Below are 23,208 nucleotides of genomic sequence, written 5' to 3'. Positions count from 1 at the left end.
AAATCCCACCTCCATTCCAAGTACGTGTTCAAGCAGTTGCCGCTGACGCGCCAAACTATAGACACACACACACACACACACATCCGCCGTGTCCACTCTATGTGACCGTATTTCTCTTTCGTGCACGTGCAGCGGAGACGCTACCACAGATAACGAGAGAGAGAGAGAGAGAGAGAGAGAGAGAGCGAGAGCGAGTCGATATACACTCGTACATTCTACTATTTACTACAGATCTGGACTCGTGAGAGCGCTTGGCTCTGCTGTCGTGCAGCGATTCCCTTAGTAAAGCCTCGCAACGCGCTCGCCCGCGCAAACCAAAAGACGCACAGATCTTCTATTCCCTCCCGGATCCTATTTTGTTTGTGTTCGCGTTCATTCGCATCGAATATCGCGAAATATGCTATTACCAGAATCAATCTATCTCCTGATATTGATTCTTTTCACTTCCAAGCGACGCTCTCATTTACAGATGACTCAGACTGTGATTTCGTTCTCGTTTACTTTTCGTTATTACAGCCTCTTGTACATGTTAGAGAAACTTTGGCGTGTTCAACCGTTGTCGACACACATCAGACCATCTTTCTCTGTCTCTGTCTCGAACTCGGTGGAAAACGAAGCGACTAGCTGAGCGCGACGCACTGAGCTTGAGATGCACGAACGGCCATGAGCAGTAGCGTCGCGGCGTGGCTTGACAACTACAGAAAGCCGAGCCTGCCCAAAAGAACCAACAAAAAATTTTCCACAGCCCGTTACCTCGTTTCTTATTCTCTCGCAAATTAAAAAAAAAGCCACGCCGTTACACTCGCTTTACCCAAAAAATCACCTCTGCTGACTGCACTTTTCGGTATTATATAGCAAACGACGCTTTTCAAAGATCCATCCAAACGAGTGAGCTGCTATATTTCATTTGCAGACTACGTAGCATCACAAATGTTGAAGACAGTAATAAGAGCAGTAGAATGGAATGTATTACGAGTGAGTTATGTTGGAGCGGAAGGTATCTGTATTTTTATGGGCTGCAAGTATAATGAGCTCGCGGCCCGGCCAAAATTTACGCGGTGAGCCAAGATCGAGCTGAATTTGTGTGCGTGGAAAATTTGACTGTGTAGAGAGATTTTTATCTCGAATCGTCAGCGAAAAGCGACAAATCAATACTCGTTTTAGACTCTAGCGAAATTGGCAACAAAATAAACGCTCGAAGCAGAGGACGGACGCTTATCGAACGGCAATTACAGTGCAGAGGCGTTTTTTTTTCTCGTTTTTTTTTGTGCCAATCCAAGCGCTAATTAGCGAGCAATTATTTCGGGCAATTAAGCGCGAGGAGTCTTTTTACAGGTTTTCGCAATTTTCGGTCAGCTCGCAGCTCGCGTAATATGCAGTGCAAACGCAAAACTGTATGAGGCTCTCTCTGGCCCCCAAAGAGCTAATGCGCGCCCCGTGTAAAAACATCAAGCGGCGGCGGAGTTCACGTAATAATGGCAGCGTCATTAACTTAATTGCTGCGAGCGCGCGCGCGTACAGTAGCTGCACGTCAGCCACACGTCAGCCGCAAACGAGAGAAAAGCACAGCGCGGATAATTCTGCTTTATCAGAAGCTCGTTACTCTCACGACTGCAGCTGTAATCACACGTTGCTCTCGCTGCCTCGGTGTTGCATGCTCGCCCCAGACCTTTGGCCCCCTTTGCGTCTTTCACTTATGCCCTTCTCGTTTTCTCATAATTGAGTATACGATAATCAACTCTCAAATGTAATTGCTACTACTTTCGACCGCACGTGCAAACACGTTACGCGCGCCGCGATGAGTCTTTCACGCAGCTGCTGTGCATTCGCTCTGACGAAATCGCTTTCGGCTCAACGCTCCTCGTCCTCGTGCAGATTAGCTTTTTCTCCTTGCACTGATACCGATCTCACGCTCACCAACACCAGTGTTGACCCAAGAAGCGTTTCAAAGGCTAACAACCTGCGAAACCGACCGAAACGACGGAGGGAAACGCAAAAAATACACACAGACGAAGCTCTGACCTCTTTTGGCCGAGCGTTCGGCTAAAAAGAGGAATGAGCTTGGTTCGTTTGGGCAAGCGACGAGCGCTCGTTTCATCAGTTGCACGCGCGTCAAGTTTATCCCGATGACAAAAAAAAAAAAACAGAGGCCCTGAAGTGCGCACACACAGCCTCATCTGAATAATGAACGGCCGAAGAGTCCAGGAAGTTAGTCTGCGTGTGCCGGCACATCGAACCCAAAGCAACGACGCCCCAGGGACAGCTGCGGAGGTGCGTGCAAGACTACGCGACGATGATAAACCGTGTGTGCTGTGCCTAGCATGTTTGTTTGGTTTTTTTTTTCGCGTGCGGAGCTCTCGCCTTTTGCCTGCTATAGAGGAACTTTTTTTCCTATCCCTCCCGGCTATATTTTTTCCTGGACGCAGAGCCCAAGCTTCTATCATGGTTGGAAAATTGCGTGCGTTTAGTCGGCTGTTCTGCTCCCTCTCTCACTCTCACTCTCTTTCTCGCCCTCTCGCCCTCTCTCTCTCTCTCTCTCTCTCTCTCTCTCTTTCTTTCGCTTTCTCTAGCAATGGGAATGATTCGGCGCAACATGCATTGGCTTTTGCGCAAAGCGACTAATTTTTAAAATACGCTTCTACGCCTGACTGTTTGTAAATGTGCGTTCTCCATTTGCGGTTTAGCGTTTTAATAAACGTGTCAATTTTGCTCGGTCAAGCTTTCAGAATTTTTCCGCTGAAATTCTACGCGTCATATGTGAAAGCTCTATACCGTCACGGAAAAATAAGAATGAAAAATTGCATGTCCATCCGTCTGACGGGTGTCGTAAAATTTATATTGTTCGGCACACAAAAAAGCAAGCAAAGAGAGAGTGTGAAAGCCCGAGATTTTTCACGATGCTGGAAAGCGATTGTAAAAAACTGTCACACGAAAGTTTCATATTTCAAAAGCATTTTCGACTTTTTTTATGAATTTTCAAGTTTCAAGCGGAAAATCCGCGCACAAGCACGCGCAGTTATTAATGAGTTCTTTTTAATTGAAATTTTGCGTAGCGAGGAAATTTCCACTTGCAAAAGATTTGGCCTCTGACAATCTGAATCATGCGTAATGAGCTTTTGTTGATCACATCAAATTCAATGGTAGTTAATAATGTTAATACCATAGGCTATTCGTATTGGAAAAAAGAGAATAATCCGTGTCTGAGAGTGTGATCATTCGACTGCATTTTTATACGCACATGAGCTCGCTATTCGGGCGGTATTCTAAGAGGATACATCTATAACGGCGAAACGTCAAAAGAATGTTAAACAAGATTATGAAGAAAGGACGGTACAATACAGCATGGAAGCATAGTGCGAAAACATCGATCGAAGTTTCTGCGAAAGTAGTACGTCGCGCGAACACACAGGGCCCATGTAATAAAAGGCGCAGAGCAGCCGGAGGGCCAAAGAGCCGGCGCGCGAGGCCATATATCCGAAGACAGAGCTGAGCGAAACTTGGAAAGGCGGTGTATATCTGTGTGAGCCATTGATTTCGAGTGTCAGCCGCATCCCGGAGCGCCGAGGATAGATGGGCCGCTATCTGCTGCGGGAGATTAATACGGCTGCCGCGGGAGCACACCGCCGTCAAGCGGAAAAAGGCCCGAAAAGCCGCGCGCACGCAGCCGCCCTCGATAAATTCGCATTATCGGCCTCGATGCATTAATGCCGGGTAATTTATGCGCCAACTGAGTATTTATGCTTCGCTCGTGCGAAAGCGACTGATAGCCACGGCGTGGCCGACCCCTTGGAACGCTTGCGCGGAGCGCCGAACGCTGTTGCGCCTTTGACCAATCCTCCTTGCGCTTCGACTGCTTCGACTGTCCCGCAGTGCCTTCCGGCCGCTTTCTTACTCCCGCGCACTTCGTTTATTTTACTCGATTCGATCCTCTTGCACGCCTCCTCCGTTCGAAAACACTTTCAGTTTTCAAATATTTCAATTCTAGAGCCAATTAGGTCCATCGACGCTTTCACAGAATGGTCAAAAGTTTACGTTTACCGATTCAAACGACTATTTATTACTTGTCGAAGCTAGCACGGCTAAACTGAAGACATACGTTTCGCTCGAAAGAGGAAATGAATCGGTCGGCCGTATTCATTGGTGTTATGCTAGCCGCCCGACCAAGCTCGATTTATACTACTTGCATGAATCCACCAGTGTGCGCAATCAGTAATAGAATTGGAATCGATATTAAACGTAAAATGCAAGCTAGATGCGACGGCTGGCTGGGATAACGTACGTCACGATGATACATTTACTCGGATTATCATGATTTTCATTAATGCGTAAGTCATTATAAACTAGCAGCACCGGGATAGTAAATTGGCCATCAGAGCTTGCAGCAAGCTAATCAGCGTGTTTTAATCCGGTATTTCGGCGCGTAATATCTTAAGGCAGCAAAGCCACGGGAGAGGTGATTTCAATCGAATCTCGAGACTCGGAGACTCGAGACGAGATGAGGCTGTGGCGGCAGCGTTCAATCAAGTTTGTTGGCTGGTCTAATGAGGGCGCGCGCGGAGGGTGCAAAGCCACAAGCCACCAACAAAGTAGACACATCATCGCGAGAATCCAATAACCAGAATCGTTATCGAGCTGCCGCAGATTGCTATCAGTCGCAGCTCTGCACCTCGGCTCGGAGCCACGTCGTGCCAGCTGCTACAACACGCTTACAAACGACCCTCGAGCATCTCTTTCTCTCTCGAATTTGCTTCAGGAACAATCCGTGTCGTTGAAAGGTTACCCGGGTAATCCGTCTCTAGTCAAAGCTTCAACAGCCGTCATCGAATACTACTCTCGTTTACCGTATTTATTTGTCTCATTTTTTTCCTGCTCCTTCCCTCTCAAGCACTGCCATCATCGCAGGAGACGAACGAGTTTTGTTTTTTTTTTCGTATTACTGGGCTCCCATTTATCTTCGATATCCGTAAATTCCACTATTGCGGATCAACCTTTTTCCTTGTAAATTGAAAGTCACGTTACTTTGTTCAATGGCAGTTGCAATCAAGCTAACCTCATGTAAAACTTCATTTGACACCTATAATATTTCAGAATTAAATGAATAATAATGAAAAGAATTGTAAATAATGAAAGAAAATGTCTAATGGCTTATACAGTAGTACAAGCGTACATATCGTCAGACCACAATAGCACATTGCAAATTTTATAACCAGCCTCACTCTGAACTATCTTTGTTACATCGACAACTTTCATCGCGCCTAAAACTTTGTTTTTGTGCAGTCTAAAAACACCTAATTAATCATCATTACAATCAAAAGTTTTCATCAGAGCACTTCCATTCAGAGAATCTCACGGCGAACTTTTACTCACAATACCACGTAATTTCTGTTCTCTACACTCCGAACCATTCGGATGGTAGTCTCATGCAATTTGAGCAAAAAAAATACCTTGAAAGGTGAGCCGAAAAATTCGATTGTTCACCGTCTGCTTGATTCGGCGAGAGGTGGTGATTATATACAAGTAGTAATTCTCGGTGTCAAGTTTCGAAAGTTGAAACTTGAGAAAGACGCCTCGTCGCGGAACGATTGTGCATGCTCGCTCGTGCCTCCGTCACTGGACCAACAAATTCAATTAAAACTCGGCTTTGCACTGCTAATGAAACGAAGACATTTCGAAGGCCAGTCGGCGCTGCGCGTTCTCAAACTTCATAGCTGGCGACACTCGAAATTCTTAGTCTCTCCTTCGTTAGGACCGTGACGCCGCCCCGGCTGAAATGCTAAAAAAACACACGCAAACTAACTTGCTGACGCAGCGCCCTTTGCTAGCTGCTGCATAATGCACAAACATTGCATTATACATGCGCAGTGCAGTGCGCCACTCGCGCGCTCGCTATTCCGTTCTCGCATGCGTTCTGTGCTCTATTTGACCACTTCATACGCCACATGTTTTCCCTGATTTTCCTAACTGACATGATTTAAGTTTTTTCTTCACTTCATGTACGTGACTCAACGATGCAAGTTTTATTTGCTTAATTGCGTACTTTTAATTATCAAACGATTTTATGAAAATGTACCAACCTCTTAATTCAATCCCAGCCAACAGGTCTCTGTAACATAAAAACACAACGTACCATTAAGTAACTCTTCATTTTTCATAACGAAACTTTAGATGCGCATGAATATCCGCAATTTTATTTGCGGCGAGCTGTAAGTAATTAATTATGCAAAGAATAACTAAAATATCAACATCGTATTAAATTAGTACTGTCCTATCATAATTCAACGCCAATGAACTTCCGTTAGAAATGCTTCCTCATTAATTGCATATATTTAAATTATTCATTATGGTAAAATTGTATTTCTATACGTGCAATTAAATTTCGTTGCCTACAATTAGCAATTGTAATATGCATGCGTTAATAAAATCCGATGTAGCAATTTTCGATACATATGGATATTGCTGCGACAATATAAGAATAGTATTGGTTTCTTTGATATTAAAAAAAATGGAGAAAATGCGAAGGAAAGGTTGAAAAAGCGAAGAATCGTATGCATAAATTGGTATCGAAATGGCGCGCAACATTAAGTACCTACAAGAAGTTAAAATCGAAAAGTAAGATGAGAGAGAGAGAGAGAGAGAGAGAGAGAGAGAGAAGCAGCTGGCTGTTTGCTGCATCCGCAGTGCTCGAGCCATTGCTGTGCGAGAGCGATTTTATTCAAATGAACCGATTGATCGAGGCACCAAGCTACCGTTTGTTTCTATTCCCCCTTTTCTTTCTGCTGCTTCTTTTTCAGCTTGCGCTGCAGCAGTCTTCCTTGACTTTTCCTTCTTAGTTTGTTTTCTTTCCAGCTTCGGCATATTAATTCAAAGACTTCGACCCTCCAACAGAACACGAGAAATGCTTTGAAAATGTTCGCCAGTAGATCTCAAGTCTCTCGTTTATTAACCTGACTGACGGTATGGTAATTGAAAAAAATTTAGGTCAGCTCTTGTTGCTGTGGCTGGACAGTTATGACAACTGAATTACAAACTGCACATGTTACGTTTAAATAAAATTGTCAATATTGACGGGCAGATAGCGCTCGTGATTTTACAAGCATTACTTGTACCAAATACGCGTGAGCATTGGGAGCCCGTTAATCAAATCACTGAATCGTGTCGAGGGCCAAAATCAAATATACAAATGAAACGTCTAGCAATTATTGAATTAGAGCTCTTTTGCCGCGATAAAAACTTATTTATTTATGCGATTTGAAAGTCAGTATTTACAAGTATCAATCAGAGCATCGCTGTGATTACGAAAAGAAAGATAAACAAAACTTAAAGCGAAGCTCAAACTGAGTCAAAGTTATTATTGTTAGAAGACGATGAAAAATTACGGGCTGCAGCGTAACTGACTCTGCGGCCCGTTTGATTCAATCCCGAGCAAATATACGTGCAACAACACGCGTGCGATATAAATAATAGGCCCAAGACGGCGTCGACTCACGACGGCTCTGTAGCGTGCGAAAGGGCAATTTCTCTTCATTGATTTCGCCGCCGGCAGCGACGGCCTGGAATTTTCTCCTTGGCATTCGGACTGCGCGCTATTGTTTCTTACTCCCCGGTAAAATGAAATTGGAAATGCCGAGAGAGAAACCTGCGCTGCTGCTGACCAGCGAGCAACTTCGCAAATGCGAAAAAGAGCGACGCTGATTAAATGTGGATTAGCAAGCATTTGAAAGAAATTGTTCGATGATTTCAATCTTTTGCAGCTCGGACAAGTGATTTTTCTTGTTTGGCAATGGCGCACCGACGCCGCTTCGAAAAAACGGAATATACCGCGCTTTCATTTCTCTTTTATTATACTTTTCTCTATCCTGCACCTCTCTCATCTGTAACGGTACGTAGTATATTTTTGAAGCACCTGCATACGGCAACCCGTCGTACCCGTGATCATTTCAGATTAGAATAATCAAATATCAGGTGCGAATTAGTTATTAGCGATCAAATCTATTATCATATATGGAAAGTGACGCTACAACAAACAATGGGTATATAGATATATCCATTATAAAAATACTTTATTCATCGCTTCGCTTTTTTATGATATTCCAACACTTACATAAATACCCAGTGTGTTAACATAGGATAAGAATTTACCTTAATATTTAATCAATATACTATTTATGTACTCTTATTTTGTGAGCGAATATTTACTATCAAACAATTATTTTAAATAAATAATCGCGATATAATGTAGTGCGGATACTAAAGATAGGAAATTATCACATCACAGCAAAATGTTGTATAAAAAAACCACTATATGGTTATCATTTAATAGTTATTACAAAAATGCAATAATTTATAAATAAAAAATATGTATTTACGTTAAAGATTGGTATGCGTATGTAATCAGAAAAAAGATTTCAACCCGAATAAGTAATTATTTTTGAATTTATAGCGAAATGTATAACATTTATAATTTACGGTTACTTATCGATGTATTTGAATTTGTATAAGCTTTGGACACGCTGTTATAGAGAACTCGCAAATTTATAATACGCAAAAACTAAAAATGTAACAGAATTTTTATTATACAATGGGTGCAACATTGAAGCGTTTATAAATAATTTAGTAAATCTTTTAATTCTTTGCTCTATATGAATTTTTGCTAATATATTTTTAAATAAAACAATTGCAAATACATCGGAAACAAGTTGTAACGATTAAATCTAAAGTTTGCGTTCACTTTGAAAATATCGAAAATAGCGTGGAAAGGGCATTTAAGAAAATGTCTATAAAATACATAGAAACCGCTATATTCGATGAATTCGTGAGGTCGGACAACGCCCATAATTGATCATAAATGAATATTAAATAAGCATAAATAATTGCAAATTGTTTTTACCCATTAATACATATCGTAGAGTCAGTTATTCTTACTTAATGTATATTTGTTTACAATAATGAGGGTTAACTATCCTGTGTTATGATATAAAGAAGTATGGATGACTGCGCTATTCCGTGTAAACTGTAAATTATTGACGTATAATAGATTCTACGATGGGTGAATTTTGATCCGTCATCCTCTTAAGCGTGAAATTGCCCAAGAATGTATAAATAGGTCTCATCGACTGCAGAGAACCTAGTTGTAACTTTGCTATTCGTCGTCTACCACTAAGGATTTTGCCTCAACTCGGCAAGGCACCGAAAGATTAATAAACTCAGCTTAATTCCTGAGATTATTTTTTGATTAAATGAACTATGTTCAGGTAACTTCTCTGTCTCTCTCTCTCTCTCTCCCTCTCTTTAAGAAATCTTAGAGTTTCAACTCTTTAAGTCCCTACTGAACAAAAAGTGGATCTAAGACTTTCATCCATTATTTCTGATCGGAGATCTAACTTTATTATGCCACGAAACTATCAAGCCTATCTCCTTGGTAGTATTGACTACAACTTTGTCATATTTCGGATGATCATCTTGAAATCAAACTGAGTCCAATTAGTACATTTTTTGGTAAGAAATTTAAATTTCACTATAGCATCTTTACTTAGTAAAATGATTTTCACGCAAATCAATAGAGTAAAATTGCAGTATATTATGATTATCTTATTTTTCTCTTATTTAATAATAGAATATTTCTTATAGAATTTTTTTTATGTTTGATAAACGTAGTTCTCGACATTTTTTGTACTTATGACCTTAAGATTTTTTCATTTAAAAAAATTCCATCTACTTCAAACACATTTTTTTACATGCAGTAAATCCAATATTCGTGCTATTAGTAATAACAAATGACTTTGATTCAACTTCTTGTTATACCTCTCCGAAATAATAGTCTAGATTGATTCGGCTCCAATAAAAAATTTTACGATAATTTTAATCTAGTTAAATTTATAACATCTTATACACCCAAGACTGTGTATATTTACATTTATTTATGGCAGGTATCTTGTTAAGTATACTACAATCTATTAGAAATGTTACAAACAGATCAATTAGAATGAATAATGTTTCCATGCAAGCTTAATACTGAAAAATAATCTTCTTTTTCGGAACACAAAATCCAGTGGAATCAGCTCAAGTTAATAATATAGCGAGGTTTCTTTGATAGAAAGTCAATTGTCGTCTTATCTTACAGACTAGGATTTTCGAAGAACTGAACTTTTCTCGAAAGAAAAAAAGTAGATCAAATTCTAGCGTGGATGCTATTGATTTTCGCTTTTTCTCTCTCTTTTTCAGTATTTTGCTTGGCCGCGTCGACGAGCACTTGGAAAATCGAGGCAGAGACTCGATTAATTTTATTACTCTTCTCCAAACGTCTTGAATATCGTTTTCATTTCCTCTAATACGTGTGTGTACGTGCACGAACTCTAAGAGAATTTAAGGAACATTTGGAGCCACCTTCTCAAAAGCGTTAACTTTTAATTGAGGTAATATATAATAACGGATGTCGAAGTTATTGCAGCCAGTTTTTCAACTTTCTAGATTAATACAGATGTTTTAATTGAAAAATCGATTGAAATATTTAGCCGAAACACGGGGTGAAATAGGAAAAAAGTTGTTCACAGCTGAAAAGTATCGGAACAAAGGGGTGTGTGGTGCAGCTGGCGCAAGATCCCGCGAGCCCGTGAAAAAAGCCAACATGGGCAAGGCGCACGGGGTAGAGAGGATTGTTATGGGAGCTGTTTGAAAAGTGCTGGTGCGCGCTTAGTCGCTGAATGTGGCTCCTTCGCTAGAAATGCAATATGCGCTACATCCCCGAGAGATGTGTGCCGCGCAGAGACGCAGTGCACGGGCACATTTACCGTGCGGCTCTTGAGAATCGTCCGTGAAAATCCACCATAAAAGCACCTGCGCGCTTCATGCTCGTCGTGTAATAAATAAAGCACATGACGATAAAGCAAAAACACACTAGCGCACAAGTGACGGAGCCGAAGGAAAAATACTGGCGCGGCGTCCAACGAGCAACGGGAGCGAAAAAATAGAATTAGCTTCAACCCCGACGCTGCGCACCGCTGTCCGTCGCTCCGACGATATTCCCACCGCTCTTGCGTACCACCATCAAGACCTACCTATTCCGCTAGCTACGTGCGTGAAATGTCCATGTCCACTTTGTGCGCCTCTTATTGCTCATTACAGTCTCTGTACATTATCGTTTTGCCGCGCTATCCCGGTCCCGACTTATCCGAATTTCCTACTTACGTCCTTCATACGACAGCCAATACTTCAAGATCAACCATTCTGTTGTTTTCTTCTTTCAATTTTCAATTGTATAAAATCGTTTATTATACTTTATATATTTGATTTAAATAATCACTCAACGGTTTTATTCGTCCGAATTTTGTACGAATAACAGTAATTTGATCGTTCAATCAAGATTCCATCATTGTGAAACCATTTACGCAGATAAATATCGATTGCATGCCGGAAAATTTCGTCATTATGTAATTAATACGTTAATTTGTTACCGGAACGATATACCCTTTTAAAATGTATGAGCAAACTATGGTTATAAAGTATGGCCAAAGTATGGCGATGAATGCAATAATGCTACACTTTATGAAATATGGGAAAAGTCAGCCAGACTTTATCCCAAACTTTTCGAAAAAAAAAAAAAAAAAAAATAGTTAAAATAGTTGATTCGAATGCAAAGAGTGCAAAGTATCCTAGACAAATTCGAATTACTTTGGGAAATGGGATGTGTTTTATTTGTTATAAATTTTATTCAAAAATAACGCGAAAATTACTGCCAGGAGTTTTTTTCTAAAACAAAAGTCCTAAGACAAGTCCGGAAAATGGAAAGTTATCCAATAAAATTACGTTCGAAAAGTTCTGATGGCTACGTGTAATAAGTATTTAACGATAACAAATAAATATTTCTTAGATAAAAATTGTTTCCCGCCTGTTGTTATAAAGAACGAGTTATTTGGCAGTCAACTAAATTGGCAAAATGTTTTTCTCGAACAACTTTTACACTTTTGTCTCGACTTTTCTCGTACTTTACAAAGTATGGCGCAGTGCCCATCGCCATACTTTGACCGTACTCTGCCTATAATGTTTGTACATGCGGAATACAGTCGTAATTTCTGTCAGGAACGTATTTACTAATTGATTATTTGCAAACTGAAGACGCGTTAAAAAGAAATAGAAAGTATTACTCGCAGGTGATAAGAGAGCGACATAGTCAAAACTTTACTTTCACACACTTAGAAGAGAGCCGAAACCTCGACTGAGCTTCTTAACCTCAAGGTCTCGTAGTCGTTGGTCTTTTTCACTTGAACCGCAGTAATTATATATGGGATGAAGCAACAACAACGAGAAAAAAGTAGCAGTAAAAATAAGAGAAAGAAATCAAGAGGGAAAAAGAGAGAGAGAAATGCAAAGAGGCTAGAAGTAAAAGCACAGCTGCAGCTGTTCGTTAAATTTGCGTGCTCTGCTAGACGGCAGAATTGTGAAATGACTTTTTAAAGCTATTACACGGCGTTGACTTTATTTGATATTAAGAGCGCCACAGGAAAAGGCAGATAATAAATAAGAGGAGAAAAAAATGAGTTGAATTAATTGTCCACTTGTGTAATATATTGTTAGGATCGTCGGATGTAATGAGAGCGCAGTCGGGGTTTTGGAAAATGCTTAATCGACGACGCAGAGTGTTTAAAGTGTCTGGAGGCATTAATGAAAACGTTGTTAAGCAGCAGTAAACAGAAGCTGCGCAGAGGCAATATACATCCACGAGACGGCGGCAGCGGCGACGACGACGGCCTTGGTAGGTATATAGCTGGGAAGGAGTAGCGAGGTGGCGGCAATATGCAGGTGATCAGTGAGTGTGACGTTCGCACACTTAGCCTGCGCCCGGTCCCACGAGTATATTGCTCAGGCCCGTTCGACCTTAGTGTGTACATATCCCCCCCCCCCTCTCTCTCTCTCTATCGTCCCTTCTGGCCTCCTTAATTACGGGCACTAATTAGAATCGAAAGGAATTCGCTGCGCTTGTTGCAGGCACCGTACGCGCGTTTGTGTTTGGTGTAACTCTGTGTGTTGATCTCTGTAGTTTCCGGCCTCTGTTTGCTCGCCGACTATACTTACTCCTCCTTCAGGCGTCAGCCTCGACTCTCCGCGGCTCAACTATTTTCCCTGGCACAATTTTAATGAAGTATAAGCGCACATCTATTTCCGTCCTTGCTCTCTTTCATTGCCGCGCGTCAATGAGAACTGCGAGCTCGACCTCGCTATCTCGAAAAACATTCGCCCGCGCGGCTTTTAATACGGCAAGGAAAAAGGCAACGGCGCCAAAAGCAGCAGCACTTTTCGCTGAGGCTGCAGCCACCAAGCCCCTGCTCCTCGCTCATAATGGCATATAAACTTTTAATTAGACCAACTTGATTGTATTTATTATGCGGAAAATTGTACCGACGCGGCGGCGAAGAAACTCTTCTCTTTTTCCCGTTTTGCTCTTGCTCGCTCGCCGCAACGTATTTATATGATAATGCACACGCGAAGTTGCGCGAAACAACGTGTTAGTTTATAGAATTTGTATGGATGAAAATGTTCAATTATCCGTCCCTATTCCATTCGCTGCCCAGCCACACTGCAATATGATAATGCTGTTGTCCCCATGCAAATTTCCCCCTCTGACGTCTAATAAACTTCGCGAGCTCTGTCCTAAAGCTTAAATATTCATAATACGCACATGTATGCACGTGTAGACCGACGTTCAGCCAAAATAATTTTTAAGCAACGTCCTAATTTAGATTTTTTCGTAATTTTATGTGTGTATAAATGTGATATCTTCGTTTTGACTGGTGCCAGTGAATTAGAGACTCGATCGCGACACCACAAACGTGGTGTGGACACAATGAATATACGTTATACGCTATGGTATTACTTGGTAGTTGCACATGTATATGTGTGTTAATGCGGGTAGAGTAGGCGGAATCTATTAAGGGAAACAAAGCTCACTACGTTCGGTTCATCCTACTCTCGTCTCTTTCAGCTTGCAAACTAACATAAGTGCCAAACAGAGAGAAAGAGAGAGAGAGAGAGAACAGAGCTCCGAGTCACTTTGCGGCTTCTCTCGCTGCTGCAGTCCTGCATAATGTACATACGTAGAGTTTCTGCGACATATCGAGCGTAGAAACGCTTTCATGTGTCGCGAAAATTCGACGAACGAGATTTGAAGAAGGAGCAAGTAAGGTGAATTTAAATTATGGAGTCAGCATTCCGTTGTTTTGTTTTTAGTTTTTTAATAAAAATTCTGGTGAATTGCAGGGAAAATGAAGAAAGTCGGGGCGGCCAGTTGTCGGGGCTGGCAGCGCGAACTGAAAAAGCACAGCGCAGCGAGTATTGTTTTCATTAAAATGAAAGTTTTGCCGAAAGGCAGATCGTCGAGCAAAGTTGCTCGCAAGCGAGCATTCCGTGCATATTCTTCGAAATTGGCGAAGTGAACGAGAAGAGAGCCGAGAAGGGAGATAGATGTTCGCACGCAGGCGGCAGTTTATATGGGCAGAGCGGAAAAGACGGGTGAAATGAAGAGACGCACGGCAGAATGGTTAGAGAGGGCATCATACGAATGAATGATCTTGCACATGTGTATAGCACGTAGACAGTTACAGGCAGAGACAGAGGGGCGAGATATGGGTTAGTGGAGGGGAGGCGCGTCAACGGCAGCTGCAGTCTCGGGCCGCGTGTATGTGTGTGTGTGTCTGCTGCTACCGACGCGTAATTGCGCGCGTGCCGCTCAAAGGCGCATTCCGGGAATTATTTACATTGCCGCGAGAGCGGCCGAGCTAGCGAGGGCGCACTCACAATTTGCCCCTTTTATCAGTGGCCAACGCGCTGCGAATCTCGAGCTCCTCGTCGCGTGCCAGCTCCGTGTTGTCACCACTCAACGCTAATGGGATAAAAAGGCTTTTGCCCTTTTTTCCGCAAAAGGAATGCGAGTAAATGAAAAACAGTCGTTTCATTCCAGCGACGACTATTTCGCCTGCAACTCCTCCCTTTTGTCTTTCGCACGTGCTTTGCGCTATTACGCTCTCGCGGTATTATGCAGTTTTATTCTCACCATCAATTCGCTGGTATACCGTGCGAATGCAAGCAATCAGTCCGAAGTACGATAAAATCAAATAACACGAGGATAGATTGCCGAGGACGACGTCAAATAGTAGTTCGATTCAAGTGAAGATCAATAGTCAAGTCAATTCTAGAAGACAAAGACGCTCTAACTTTGCGTATGTGTAGTCTATTTTCGCGCTGGTATCGTTCGGAGCATGGTGCACTCGCAAAGCAAAGCGGCATGCGGATCGTTAATGCAGTCTCGGCGTTCGTTCAAAGGGAAGAAGAAAAGAAACGCGCGAGCTCGAAATGCCAGTTATCGAATCATCCCGAATAACAAGCTGCTGCGGCGCGGGCGCCGAGAAAAAACCGTGGCTCTTTTTTTGCGCTTGCACACAGAGATTTCTTTCGCTGTCTATTCGTTTCACGCAATCCAATCGCATCTACTCTCGCTAATACGAAAAAAATATTGCCGATTTTGCTCTTCACGATTCGGCTTGATTCAGACATTCACTCTTGCGCGCAGCTTAATCGGTCCATTACATTAATCGGTGTTAAAAAATTCATTTCAACGTGAGAGAACTCTCTTTCGGCCTTTTATGGTAATTCATTGCTTCGCGCACACCTGCATAAATCAACGAAAACTGTCGGCTGTTAACGCGCACAGTCACGAAAATTCAGCACATCGCAAGAAAAACATAATTGGTAGACGCGATTGGCCGGCTGGCATTGCATCTCAATGAAAGGCTAACCTCGCCAAGTTCGATCGGCTCGAATAAACAGCGAGTGCATTGCAAATCATTTGATTTATAAATGCGACGCGAAAGCGGAGTTCCCGCAGCAAGACAGAGAGCACCAGTCGAGAATCCCCTCTCGTTTGTAATCATACTGCATAATTCATCCGATGGAATTAGCTTTGTAATAGCCAATGAGATTTTGCCGAATGCCTTTCCTTCTCCCTCTGTCTCTGCTGAAAGTCCAGAGTGCCTCTATAACTTGCTGTCTCTCCTAAATAACCCATCACACGTATAGTCTTTGAATACAGAGTGGTAAGAATAGCAAAATGTATACATCTGAACTGGATAACATGTCGATCCATTGTGCTCATTTCCAAGTGGAGATTCAGTGGAACGATAGAATCGATAAAAGCAACTTCCGTGAAGGTTACACTCCAACGGTAACGAAAAAAAGAAAAGGACAAGTCAAATCATCGGCGAGTAAAATGAAGCCGCGGCGCGCAGCAGAAGGTGCAAAGAAGAAAAAGTCTTCCACTTTGGTAGGCATAATGCAGCAGCAACGACGGCAGCAGCGTGGCGAGGGAGTCGGTCAGAGCAGTGGTGGAGGGCGCGTAATTGCGCGCGGCGCGCCTTGCAAATTATGGGATTCGCGTGGCGCGAAGATAAAAAGGGGGACGCGAGAGGCAAGGCGGTAAAAAAAAAAAAAAATGTGCCGCCGCAGCTAGCGATTTCCCACGTCCGCGCGAGTACGTTGCACTCGCATCGCGGGAGCGCCGCTGCTGCCGCCGTAGCACAGGCGCGCGATAGCACCGAGCCTCTTCTTTTCGCGCAGCTTCCTCCCTCGCTCGCTTCCTCTCTGCGTCTCGGGCGCTTTTTGTCCCGAGCTTTCTCTCTCACTGTTCTCCCTACGGTAGCAAGCTGGGGCTTGCTTTTCAGACTTGCACTCCGCGCGACAAGCTAAATCCACCCCGTGTGCTTTCACACCACTCTTCCGACAGTTGTTTTTCTCTCAGTGCCTCTATTTCTGCGGTGTAGCAGGCTCCTTTTTATCCTATTGCTCGACTCTGGCTCATCACAATATCTGCTGCTATCGTAAAAACACGTACGTTTTAATAACCTGGCGAGTGTTTGAGCCAAGCGTGGAAAACGCCTCGAAAGTGGAACTCGATGAGCTTCTGTTGAGAGTAACGCGTGAACAACTCAACTTGAGTTTTTTCTTTCAATTGGAACAAGTGCTATTGTGATAATTTCCCGTTCAATATTCCCTTCGATATGAGTGATTTACTGAATAAAATTCAGTAGTGATCCATGAATACACAAATTCATATTTTCTACACCAAATTACGACAAATTCGATAATTACGTAGTGATTTCAGTTTGATTGTCGTTGCTATTTTAAAGTAATCACACATCTCTGAAGTTTCGAAAAGTATTCATTAGTTTTATATTTCTTTTAAGCGTATCCACTTCTTGGCTACTAAAAGTTTAAAAAATCGATTCTAGACGAAGACGAGAACGGCATAACGATACAGCCGCTTCTACAGAGAACATTTTTGACCTTAGCGTTGCTTTCATTTTTTGAACTTGAAGTTGTCTTATCTTATATTTTTGTTATGATTTAGAAAGATTTCAGGAGCATTTGTCATTGATCGTGTGAACGATAAATACGCGAGAATGGCAGAACTTTAATGAGTAGCTCAAAATCGTGTAACATAATGTTAATAAATAGATAGAGTACACTGATGAAAATAGCGATCTGCTAGTTTTCCGGCAAAGTTGCCGAGGACATTCATACGGAAGCGAGGCATTGAAAGGAATACAAAGCGCTCGATAAATGAAAAACATCCGAAAGAGCCCGCAGAGAATGGAGCATGAGACGCGGCTCTTTGTTAATCGCATCCAATCGCTCGCATTCAACTACACTGCTTTAGCAAAGTCTCACGCATGGCGCAATAAAGGCGATCGAGCGGCACACTGTCACGGGATGTATTGTAATGAAAGCGCACAGAGTGGCGGTCAACGAGAGGGAGAAAAAAAAGGGCCGACACGCTATATCAGAGACGCTGGGCAACAGCGCGCGCGAGCGCGACAACTGTGTTTCTGGGTCGGAAATTACATCTCTCGCACCCAATTGTGCTTTGTCTCTCTCTCTCTCTCTCTCTCTCACTCTCTTGGCTCATGGACAATGAGTCGCCTACTCTCTATACCATATCTACGAGGCTTTGTCGACAGCCAGAGCTCCGCTCGCGCGTAATTGTGCGCGACACTGGCGGCGTCAGTTCAGCGCAAAGGTCGTAGCCAGCAGTGTCGCATACAAGTACCGTGACTGCTGCTGCGCGTGTACCGATCGACATCGATGGATACTCGCGATTTTGCACTGCGAATGTTGATTCGTTTGATCAGACGTCGCAAACTTCAATTGGACTTGTTACGGCTGCTTTGCAAAGTGTTGCGATGTAAGTGTAGCCATTCGGTGCCGCTTCAACTTCTTAAATTCCTATTACAATGATAATTGTGCTTAGTACGCTGAAGTCTATTTCCAATGAAGAATTGTCAATTATTCGTGAGAATATTGCGATGCCGTCTAGACAGTAAATTAACCGCGGCCGTACTTTTCAATGATTCATTCGTAGAACGAATGAAATCTTAACAACTTGACGATCGCGAAAATCAATGTGACTAACACGACACACCTTTAGTAATCAATCAACAGTAAATAGATTTTCTTTATGAATAAGTAATATTTCTAAGCACTCGTTATTTCAATAGCAAAATATAATAATGTAGAAAAAATATCGTTAGAGAAGATTACTCATGTCTGTCATGCTGAGAGATGGACCGAAGAAATGAAGCAGCAGTAAGTAGAGAAAGCCCAGGCGAGATGTATAGGTTTGGAAAATTGAAATGATGAAGACGAAGAAGCAGTGGCCGTATCTAGGTATATGTACGGCGAACGAGGTCTGATGATGGTTGAAAGCGAAGGAGGAAGATGGATAGCGAGGTCGACATCTGCGCGTGTCTTTGTGTGTGGCCCGGATGGATGCTCGTCGATATTAGTTGGTGGCTCGGACAGGCAGGTCGGTTTCAAAGGCTAATTAGCGAAGCCTAATTTCGACAGGCGGTGGGCCAACGATCGCCGCGTTCGATCTGCGCAATATGTGGGTTGCGCGTGCTTACATCACATAGGTTGGCGCGGCATGCTGGAGCAGCACGGCGCTGGCCGATGCATCAAGCGCAGCTGTCGGACACAGCGCGCCTGCTCCAGACATCGCGCATCGCGTATCGCGAGCAACGCGAGCAACATGCATATTACCTGCAGCCAGCAGCAATAGCCGCATTTGACGCGCGCGTAAGTGGCCTTTGGCCCGCCTGCCCCCCAAATTTCGTTAGCCACGGCTCGAGTCCGTTGCCGTGCGTTTCCGCGCGGCCCCGTGACTTTAACGAGATTCTCGGACTCGTTTCGCGCGTACGAGCCCTCTCGAGGGTCGCGCGTCCGATCGATTCTGGCGCGCGCCAGCGTCTACCAGACGGCAGGGGGCCGCTGCACTAGGCTTCGGCCGCACGAGCTTGCTGCGCGCGGCCAAACGACTTCCGGGCCGCTCGCCGACAATGACGGGAAAGCGCCGGCGCGAAATGGCGCGGCACAGCTTTTTGCAGAACTCGATAATCGCCCGGTCCGCGCAACTCGAGCGCGCGCTCCTCGCCCTCGCCTCCATTACCGTCGACTCGAATGTCCGCGGAAAGAAAGTTGGGCGCCAAGCCGACTTGGCGTCGAGACACCGGCGAAACTACCGTCTTTATAATACACTTTCGCCATCGTCGCTCGGCATGGAATAGACTTTTGCAAACTCGCGGCCGACTGTATTCCAGCCAAGATTAGCCCAACTTCGTTTGGGTTCGAGTGATTACTGCGCTGCCGCCTGCTCCGCCAAAATCTTTCGAAAAGTTGGATTTCTGTTTGAACTGCTCGTCTCTAAATATAAACTACTTTACAATGAGAGAGAAAGGAGAGGAAGAGACAGAGAGCACTTGCGAGCTCAAAGAAGCTCGGGAAATATTTAACTTTGCTCGATTCCGAAAGAACTTCGGATGGATGGTATTCGAGTCAAAAAATCGAAAACTCTCGAGAAATCGATTCACTGAATAAATATCACAGAATCCATATCCATACAGATGAGCAAGTGTAGAGGGCTGTGCGCGCGGATATGGAAGAGCAGGCGTGTCCGTGTGTACACGTATCAATCACGATATCTTGGTCAAGAGAGAAAGAGAGCCTATTTTTGCGACGTGCGCCATTCCCCCACAGCTCACGACACGCTATTGGTATTATTTAACTTGCATTTATTTCTAAAATCAATAGCGTCGCGGTATTCATGCATGGAAACGATATTGAGGTATTGGATATCAATTTGATCGTCGTAGTACAGGGCGGAGTCGGAATTCAATTAGGACCTTGACTCTCATGCGAAAAGAATTGCTCGCAGCTTCGGGCGCAAGGCGTAAAAGGCGGGCGCGCGCTTGCGAGTGACGCGCGTGTTGCCGTGCAGCGACTTTCAATTTACGTACGGTCGGTGGCGAGGACTGCGTCGGGGACAAAATTAAAATGCACTCCTGCCGTGGCTGCGTGGCAGACTCGCGCCTCCAGCGGACCGGGAAGCGCGATTCGATCGCGCGATTGTCGACGACATAAGGAAAAGCAGCCGTAGAGAGCGCGCGTAAACAAGGGAGGGGGGGGAGGTAATACGAGAGCGAGGCAGAGGCGAAAAGGGGGGCAAGAGCGAGCGCAGATGGAAATGGCCGCGCAGTTTGCACGGCTTTGGTCGTATCGCGCCGCGCGCCCGCAGTAACTAACGGCTTGTCGATGCCGTACAGGCGCGCACGCAAACCCGAGCGCGCCTCATAAACACGCGAGTCAAGCCGAGCCGAACGCCGCATCCTCCGCGCGCGCGCGCGTATCGATTCCCGGCTCTGCCCTTGCCTCTCTCGTCTCCTTCTCTCTCTTTTCGGGCTTGCTTTTCCCTTTCTCGCTGCTGTTTCTGGCTCCGTCGGGGAAAGCCGGCGCGAGACCAAACAAACCGGGACATCACCTCGATCAATCTTTGGCCTCTCGTTTCTCGTCTTTTCTACTGCATACGCTGTTACTGTAACTTTCTAATTCAAAGCCCGAAAACGCCAAGACCTTACGAAACGAGCTGCCCATACGTAGCGGACCAATCGATATTGAAAAGTCGGATCGCGAAAAGGAGCATTGGCTCTAGAAGAATGACCGACAAAATCAGGGAATCTGCGTTAGGACGAAAATATACCTCGATGAAAAAGGCGAAAGAACCATCATCATAGGAACGAAAAAGAGCAAATGATAGTTGTGTTGTTTTTGCAAGTACAAGCAGCACAAACAAATAGCGAGGAAATATGAACGCGCGAGAGCATCGAGGCGAAATCAATACGATGGGGGCAACGGCGCGGTCTCTTTTTGCATTTACTGCCTAGCGCAAAAAAAAAACACGGAATATATTTGTGTACATACATACATACAGATGACTAGGCGTTGCGCGTGGGATACGCGCAGCGAGCGAGTGTGCAGAAAACAGCAATAATCCATGCTCCGGGCAGCCAGAAAAAGAGAGGAGAGAGGACTTAGTTGCGACTGAAACGACATCGGCAGACGCGAGTATGCAAGTTCAATTAGCGCGAGAGCGAGATAGACGGAGAAAAGGTATGCGCGTACGTGGGAGTATGCAAGAAGCGCCGGCAGGTGGGGATTTAGCGCATCCTACGTGCCGCCTGGGGGGCGCGACCTCGTTACGCTGCCGCGCGCAGCCCTCGCCAAAAGCCGTTAAAATTTAAATTCCAGCGTGGGATCTACGGATGTGTACCTCGCGGCGCAGCCGAATATTTTACTTGCTCTCCATCTCTCTCATTTCCTACGCGTAGCTTCTTTTTTCCCGCCGCATGAGAAAATAAACTCGTTGCTTAACAATGCAGCGGGAAGATGACGTCGGCATGTTCGCTCATTTTTCATTACTTTGTTTTCTTTTTCCATGCTGCTATCTACGTGGAAAATCGGCTAATTTACAGAGTCGACGCGCGCGCTCGAATCTTCAAATTGAGAAATCACTTTTGAGCCATTATTTTTTCCATTAGAGCTTGCCTCTAATACGATCTGGATATTGAACTGTCTATTCATTAATTTTCCCAAATGTATCGTGTATTCCTTGAAATAGATACGATTTGTTTAACAACTGTAGTAATTACGATCTCTAATTCAATATTTACGTACGACAAATTGAATGCTCCACATTATCTATTCAGCTTTCATACAAATTAATGCATATTTAGAAATTAGTTACCTAAATCATAATGGAAAACAATATTCTATTAGAGGCCAAGTTGCTCAAGAGTAATTTAACATTATAATTGTCAATATCGAATGACTTCATAATGGCAAGTAATTGATTGAAAAGTTTGATTTTTAAGTCGATACGATCGTGATATCTGTAATGAGTAACTTGATCAAATCGCAAATGGAGCATTCACATGAAATGGCCATACTAATAAAAGTGCACATAATGATGGCGCGGATGGGAAATCGCAGTTGGTCCGTTGAGAGCCTCGACGCAACCGACTGTAACGCGAGTCGCGGTTCTCATTAAAGCCTTGCGGTCATGCACAGGGAAGCTCGAGTTATAGGCAAGTCTGGAAATACAAGCAATAAATCGGTCGACTTGGACTCGTCGATTCGGTTTCCGAATGCCGGCTCGACACTGTCGTCGCCATAAGAGGAGCCGACTGCAAACCGTCAGGTTTCACAAGAGCCCTCTCGACGATCATTTTGTGGCTTCTCGCGCGCGCATATTGCCGCACTCGACGGCCAATAAAAATCTGTTATTACGAAAGTTTGGAGATGGCGCGTTTCTTCCGCGAACTTGCGGATTTTCGTCGAGGAGTCGGCGCATTCGGACGAAATGATCGAAAGTTCGTTATTGCGCGTCCGGGTGTTGGAGCTGCCTACGAGAAGCGAGTGTACGGAGACGCGTAAGTCGATAAACGGCATCGACGCGAGCGGGAACGAGCAGCGAAGCGAGCGGGCTTAGGGTGGAGGAGCACGGCAGAGAGGCTCTCGTGCGCCAGGGCATCTTCCTTATACGTCTCTCCGCGGCGTGCTCTCGCGCGGAGCAGCTAAGTACCGGACACACCGGTTCACCTTGGGACTCGAGCGCGTAGTGTCTCTCAACTCCGCGCGCGAGCCTGCGAATGTTCCCGCCGAAGGCTCCGGCGCCGCGAGCGCGCGCGCGAATCAAAAGGCCTAATCGCGATTTACGCTCGGTAGCCGCTCGTCGACGCGCCGCGCTCATTGTTGCTTTTATTGGGGAAGGGGGGGGGGGGCCGATTTATCGGCGCTGCCCTGGTCTGCGCCGCGCGCGCCTATTTAACGCAT

The 23,208-nt window shown here is 44.3% G+C and overlaps 1 protein-coding gene across 7 annotated transcripts in view; it reads right to left on the bottom strand.

The window, feature by feature from the left end:
* LOC131671296 (protein turtle-like) overlaps positions 1–23,208 on the bottom strand; it is a 160,089-nt gene that overhangs the window by 112,440 nt on the left and 24,441 nt on the right. For all 7 annotated transcript variants that reach the window (XM_058947619.1, XM_058947622.1, XM_058947623.1 and 4 more), the window contains one exon: positions 6,075–6,103. The gene's annotated coding sequence lies outside the window, so the exon portion shown is untranslated. The remainder of the gene's footprint in view (positions 1–6,074; positions 6,104–23,208) is intronic.

This window comes from Phymastichus coffea, unplaced genomic scaffold, assembly GCF_024137745.1.
Source record: "Phymastichus coffea isolate CEN01 unplaced genomic scaffold, Cenicafe_Pcof_1.1 PCOF00123, whole genome shotgun sequence".
NCBI classification, from domain to species: Eukaryota; Metazoa; Arthropoda; class Insecta; order Hymenoptera; family Eulophidae; genus Phymastichus; species Phymastichus coffea.
The sequence above is the reverse complement of the archived record's forward strand: the minus strand, read 5'-3'. Positions and strand labels throughout refer to the sequence as shown.